This window comes from Vombatus ursinus, unplaced genomic scaffold (genome assembly GCF_900497805.2).
Source record: "Vombatus ursinus unplaced genomic scaffold, bare-nosed wombat genome assembly UNPS02014791.1, whole genome shotgun sequence".
Taxonomy (NCBI): domain Eukaryota; kingdom Metazoa; phylum Chordata; class Mammalia; order Diprotodontia; family Vombatidae; genus Vombatus; species Vombatus ursinus.
Window position 1 is genome coordinate 40,256,990 of NW_020954569.1, and position 7,443 is coordinate 40,264,432.

Consider the following 7,443-nt stretch of genomic DNA (forward strand, 5'->3'; position numbering starts at 1 on the left):
TAGACAGACAGACAGACAGATAGATGTTAGCCTCCTCACCAGTGTTCTGGAGATAAGCTTCTCTGAACTAACCTAAATTATTCCATGGCAAACAAATATATAGATTCTAATACAAAGTCTGTATTCAAAGCATTTCCAGCTTGGTTCAACCACCAAAAGCTTATATCTTATACTGGCATAGTCCTGGAGAATCTAAGATCACCTACATCATAAGAGGAGACATTATAATAAGATTCCAATAGAATTTACTTATTTCCAACACTGAGGCATACTGACAAAACTTAATCCTTTCTTACAGTTAGGATTTATAGGGAAGGAGGGTTGTATATATAGAAACAGCCAGAGTTAATAAATCCATAGATATAACCACTGAATACTAAAAAAAAAAAAATGGTCATTTTCCTTTCTGTTATATTACTGATAAGTACACTCACAGGTGAGAGGCATTGTATCCCAGTCTGTACTTGTAGTGAAGAATACCTGGTTGAAAATACTATGATGTCAATTAGCTTTATGGCTAGTTATACAAGTTGCTTAACTTAACTTGATCATAGTGATCTCTCTAGGACTGTAAGTTACAGATGGGCTATGACTTGCATTGGTTGAGTGGGTTCTGACAACAGAAATTCCTACACCAAGGAAACCACTGGCCCTTAATATACTGATATGTATTCATAGGTACATGGAATATCCTTTCCCTGCATTAGTGCATTTTACAAATGTACCCAAGTAGCTTGTTTAATCTGAAGTATAAAAGAATATTTTTCCAAGAAGGGGACAAAATGTCCAAATGTACCTGTACCATGGTATGTTTGCCAATCAGGAAAAAATGAGACCCAAGGCACGTTTATCGCAGAAAATACATATGCTCTTAATGTAGAATTTGTTTTTATAATGATAAATTATAGTTAGTCAAACTACCTTGTGTGGGTGAGCCATGTTTCTACTTATATGATTCTAAAATAAATTGTTTCAAATTCTTCAAAGGATTCATGGTTGCATTTAATTGAACACTCCCTCTCTTGGGGCAGATGGTAAACAAATCTGATGACTGTTTTTCATTTCTCATCTTCCTTGACCTTTAGGCATAAGGCATTACATGAAATTATAACATCTCTGTGATAACATTTTGAACAAGCTGTTGAATCTGAAAAGTGCATAATAAACGAACTCTGGTTACTCTACCTCTAACAAAAATTTAACTGATACAAACTAATCATCACAGTGAGGAACCAAACAAAAACCCCTCAAATTGTTCTTGCCAGAAGATCCTTGATGCACTTGATTATCAGAGAGACATGGTAGCCAAGTTTAATTTTAATTTAGAGCACAACATAATGTATAAAGACATTACTGAGGAGAAGGGGGGGGTGATTATTAGCAGTATCTCATAAAGCAAGGAAAAGAAGAAAAAAAGGAAATGAGCCTTCAGAAGGCTTGACATTGTGACTAGACAAGCCCGATAATCCCCAAAACATCTGTAGGTCCAATTGGAAGGACGACATCAAAGAGAAGTGAAATGGGACAATTGGGTTAATGTTTTCAGGTGATCTATCTAGTCACAATATCATATAGCAACTAGATAGTGCAGTAGGTGGAGGGGAGGGACTGGAGTCGGGAAAACTCATTTTCCTAAGTTAAAATAGCTATGTGACCCTGGGCAAGTCACTTAACCTGTGTTGCTTTAGGTCCTCATCTATAAAATGAGCTGGAAGAGGAAATGGCAAACCACTCCAATATTTTTGCTAAGAAATCCCAAATGAGGTCATGAAGAGTAGGACATGACTGAAATGACTGAACAACAATAAGGTGAATTCTCAATGAAGTGGAAACACCTTATTTGTTAGCCACCACTACAATATGCAGTGTGTTTTGTGAATTAGTGACAATGGAACCCAAGATAAAAAAGTCATGGAGGTCAGCTAGATATTCCAGAAAACATAAAGAAACTCATTCTATAGTTAACATACATTTAAAGGAATTCACTAAAAGTTTATATTATATTAATTACAATTTATTATTTTTATAAGGGACATTATTATAAAATTAGAAAAAAATGTTATTATGGGAGTGTCACAGGTCTTAAAGTATACAAATCATTATTCTAATTACCCCATAAAATAATTACTTATTACTTGAATGGAAAATTCATTATGGATCCTGATACCTTGGATATGTTCCATTATATACAAATATATCATGTTTATTTGGTTAACATGATTGTGAAATATTTGATTGGTAGATTAATGAACTTTGAATGTGCCTTCAAATATTTATTTGGACTGCAGAATTTGCTTGAGCTCTTCTTGTCTTTATCATCACTATCCTGATTTTTGTACTGCTATCTTTTTCCATTTGGCAAATAAACTAAGTTTATCAAGTGATATGAAACCATAGGAGAAATAAACAAGAAGGAATTGATTGGAGTGGCAGTGAGTTTGATATTTAAGGTCTTAGAGACATAATACCCAATTTATATTAATCCTATTCTGATTCCTTTTGAGCACTTTGCCTACATACCCCCTGTTTTTTTTTCTTACAAAGTCTAGAAATATAAAACAAAACAAAAATGTGTGCATATAAATTCAAAATGAAAAAAAGGCTTGTTAAGTTTAAACAAGTTTAATATCAACTACTTCATTTAAAATTGTTAAATGTAAATGTTTCTATTTCAATAATGACTAGTTGTGTGATTGACTTGAAAATTATGAGATATAGAGCTAATGAGAGCAAACAGAACAGAAACTGTTTCAAATCGGTCTCTCTCTGGTTTGTGATGGGTATATTGTACAGCATGCTTTCAGAAGAGCAAGCTTTTAGTTCAGAATGACATATTTCTCAGTGCTTCAGTGCATTACAGCTCTCTGTAGCCAATAGTAGGATACAATTCAATGCAAGAATCCAATCCAATGAATATTTATTAAGCGCCTACGATGGGCCAGGCTGATATGTTCTAAGTTCTGGGTATGTAATTACCAAAAAGAAAGAAAGTTCCTGCCCTCAGTGAGCTTACAATATAAAGGTGCAGAAAACATACAAAAACATGAGTCAGGAAAGTAGGGGTGGGGGCAGGGATGGATTTTGACAAGACATCAAGGAGCACCCAGAACAAGAACATCTTGTTCTGTGAGGTTGAAACTATTCATGGCAGCGGATGAATAGTGAAATATTTTAAGAGTCCAGTTTCTGCCAACTATAAAGAAAGTCATTGAAAGGAGTTTGATATTATACCCTCCAGGCTCCTAAACAGAGGAGTAAGGAGGCTAAAGGAGGCAGTCAATCAAGGTTTGAGTTAGCAATAAGATGATGAGTTTAGAAGTGACGAGCTTTCTTGGGAAGGGCATCTTGTTCTGTGGAGTTGAAACCAGGTAGGGCAACAGATGTAAGGTGGATGCCTGCTAGCCCTGAGTATTGTCCAGGCACCCAATCATTTTCAGTTATTAATTTTTTCCACTACTAATAGTTTTACAAACTAGACACCATCTTTCTTTTTCTTTATATACCTCATCTCAAATAGTCCCAAATATAGTTTTCTTTTAGTTATGGTTTCATATAATGTTATAGTCTGAGAGGAAGCTGATAATCATCTTAGACCAGTGGTGTCAACTCAAACAGATCCGTGTGGACCACATATTAGCTTAGAAAACCACATATTATCGTTATCTATGTTGTATCTTTATTCTGTTAAACATTTCTCAATGACATTCTAATCTGCTTCTGGTAGCTGCAGAGTTTTAGGGGCTTCATGCCCTTGCTAGAGGTTTGGTACCTTTGATCTAAAACAACAATATTTGTTTACTGAAAATATATTAGTTTACAGAAAACTGAAATGAAAAGAGGTTGAGTACATTGTTCAAAGTCACACAGGAAATTAATGGCAGTGCCAGAAGTAGAACCTTGGTTTTCAGATGCTCACTATATTTTTCTGATACTTATGTATCTGTCAAATGGCACACTTTTCTACTACATTTCCTTTGTCACATCTTCCAGGATCTTGGAACTCTGTTTGAGCTAGGCTGTAGATGGTCCTTTCTAGACTCCTTGTCCTTTCCTTTGGTTTTATCTGCTACACGAAGAAGAATCGTCCTAGGAAGCATCCAATTACTTTGAGTTCTTTTATGTCTTATATTCCTTCCTTGTGTTAGAAACATCCTTTTGGATCATCTAAGTTAGTTGCAAAGAAAAAAAAATTATGAACATGGACATTAGTAATAGTATCTAGTTAAGGGTTTCATTCTGTGGTATAGACTCTCCTGCATGAGTTCAGAAGTGATCAATGAAGGTTAGAATAGCAAGGGAAGATTTTATAGACCACACAGAATTTTAGTTAGACTTTGAAGGAAGGATAGATAGTCCAGAGTAGAAAGAGGGATGAGGCCAGGTGAGGGGAACATGTTTATTGGTCGGTCCAGAGTTGAGAAAGAGCATGATATGTTCATAGAAAAATTGAGGAGACTAGATTGACTAGAGCTTGAGAAGGAGGAGCAGATTATCTTGGCTAAGCAAGAAAGAAGCCAGGTTAGGGAAGTCCATGGATTTATCTTGTGATTACCTAGTACATTTAAATATACACACATATAATAGATACAGAGAGAATTTTTAGAACAACACCTTGGTTTATCAGAGTAATTGACTGAAAATTGCTCTATATTGGCTTTCTAAACTGAAGAGTGAATACTTTTACTGTGGACAGCAAGTTGACTGAATAAAATAGAAATATAAACTAAGGAAGCAAACATGTACCTTTTTTTTCTTTGTTTTATTCAAAGGGTGGTCAGAACTCCAAGTAATTTTCTCTGCCTATCTGACAGCTCTGTCAAAATTGGATGTTGTTATTTGATGCCTTTCTTTTTTTTCCTTCCTTTCTTTTTTTTAAACAGCATGACAGAAACCAAGAATTTCACATATGACAGTGAGAAAGTAAGAACAAGAAAGATACATTTCCTTTGGTTACTGTTGGAAGATGTAAAATCAAGTTGAGGAAAAGCTTGCAAGTTTTATTTCTCCTCCAATATACTATAGGTGTGGAAATTGATTATTAAAAATGTAGTTATTGTTAGATTATCTAGATAGAACTAACACATTTTTGCTGAGCTAGGAGAAAAATAAAAAGACCTCTGCTTTTTAGACCAAATAAGAGTATTGTTTTTTTTAAGTATAAGTTTAATAGAACTTGAGGTAGTCTTTAAATAACCTAGTTTCAACCAATGTACCAGGTTTTAAATTAGTAGAATTAACTTTATTTTAAAAGTTTACATGTTTACCTTTTCATAAAATGGAATCATTATATCCCTAGCAGTACATTCTTTGTTGGACACATGGGGCTAGGATTTGCACATAAAAGACATTTAAAAAATGCTTAAGTGAGTTACATTGAAGTACAACAAATCACTTCTTTTTTTAAAATATTTTCATAGTTCTTTTGAAGTAGTTTCAAATTGTTCAGAATGGTTGGACTAGTTTACAACTCCACCAACAGTGTTTTAATGCCCCAATTTTCCCACATCTCCTCCAGCATTTGTCTTTTTCTTTTCTATCATGTTAGCTAATTTGATAAGTGTGAAGTGGTATCCGAGTTGTTTTAATTTGTATTTCTCTAATCAGCAGTGATTTTGAGCATTTTTTTATTTGACTATTAATAACTTTAAGTTGGTTCTTTATACTAAGGCAAGACAAACTATATAATCTGATAGAACCATTTAAAAATGGATCTTCCACTTACTAGGGTTAGAATCAATGACTTCTGAGATTCTTTGTACCCCTGATAATCTATGAATACACAGTTCTACTAATATAGAATCAGGAAAAAGAAGGAATTTTAGTTCACATATACCTGAGGTCAAGGACTTAACTTTATTTTATAGGTTGAATTTTAAAGCTTATTTGAGATTAAAAAATGTTTTTTCCCTATGACCATGGAAGAGAAAATAATCATCAAATAGTAAGAATCAAACTTACAGATCTGTAAATCTTCAGTATAGAGATGGGCCACAGAAAAGATACAATTCTAACTTGTACCTGAAAAAAGCATTCCCTTTACAACACATTGTACCCAACCACTGGTTATCCATGTATTTGTCAAAAGACCTCCAATGATGGGGGAACCATTTTTGGACAGATGTAAACAATAGGACCCTTTTTCCTAAAATCAAACCTAAAGTTGCCTTTTGCACTTTAAACTCATTATTCTTGGCTCTGTCCTCTGTGACTAAAGAGCACAAGCTTGGGTTCTTTTCCAAATGATGACGATGATTTGTTTTTTACATAAATGGAAACGGTATTTTGTCAAAAGCTTTGGGGAGAATGTCTCTTTATATAATTGTGATTTAATGTTTTTATTATTTAAAATATTTTAATTTCTACCTTTTATGTTATATCACACAAATTTCTCAAAGTATCTCTTCTCCTCCCAGAGAGCCATGCCTTATAGCAAATAATATTTTAAAGACAAATAAAAAAGAAAGAAAAAGAAGATAAAAAGTGAAGAAACTCAAACTACACATTAAATAGGTCTGAAAAAAATGTGCAGTTATCCATACCTGTGGATGTTCTACCTCTGCAAAGGAGTGGAGGGAGGTACCTTCTCATAGGTCTCTTTGGAGGCATGCTTATTCCTTGTTATTATGCCTCATTTACTTATAATTGTTCGGTGGTGGTTGTTCTTTCTATTTTTCTTGTTGTGATCACTGAGTATATTGTATTATTGGCTTTGTTTACTTTATGCTGCTTCAGTTCACGTAATTCTTTCCATGATTCTTGGTTTTCATCATATTTGTCATTTCTTATAGGAAGGGGACAAAAAAATATTAGAAACCTGTTATGCGCCAATCACTGTGCTAAGTGTTTTTACAAATATTACCTAATTTATCTTCACAACAATTCTGGGAGGCAGGTGTTATTACTAACCCCCATTTTATAGATGAGAAATCTACAACAGATAGGTATTAAGTGACTTATGCAGGATAACACAGATAGTAAATATCTGAGGCTAGATATTTTTCTGAGTAAATATCTGAGGCCAGATGGTTTTCCTTACTTCAGGCTTACCAGTCTATCACTGTGCTACCTATCTCAACAGTAACATTCCATTCCATTAATGTATCACAATTTTTTTTTATTTAAAACTGAGTCTCTCTATCTCACTTAAGCTTGAAAGGAAGAGGTTGCTCATAGGCCCAATCTCACTTATCATGGGAGCACTGGATTGCTCTGCTTCTGTCCTGACATAGTTCATTCTTCTTCAGGCAACTGGATGGCCCTCACTCCTTGAGGTTTGCTATATTTATGTACTAATTCACAGCTCACAAATAATGCACGAATGTGCCAATCTTTCTATAATCCCTTCAATATTGACTTTCTATTTTTTGTTATTTTTGACAATTTACATATATATGAACATATGATTATATGAATCTATGCATATATGTACATATATAGACTACC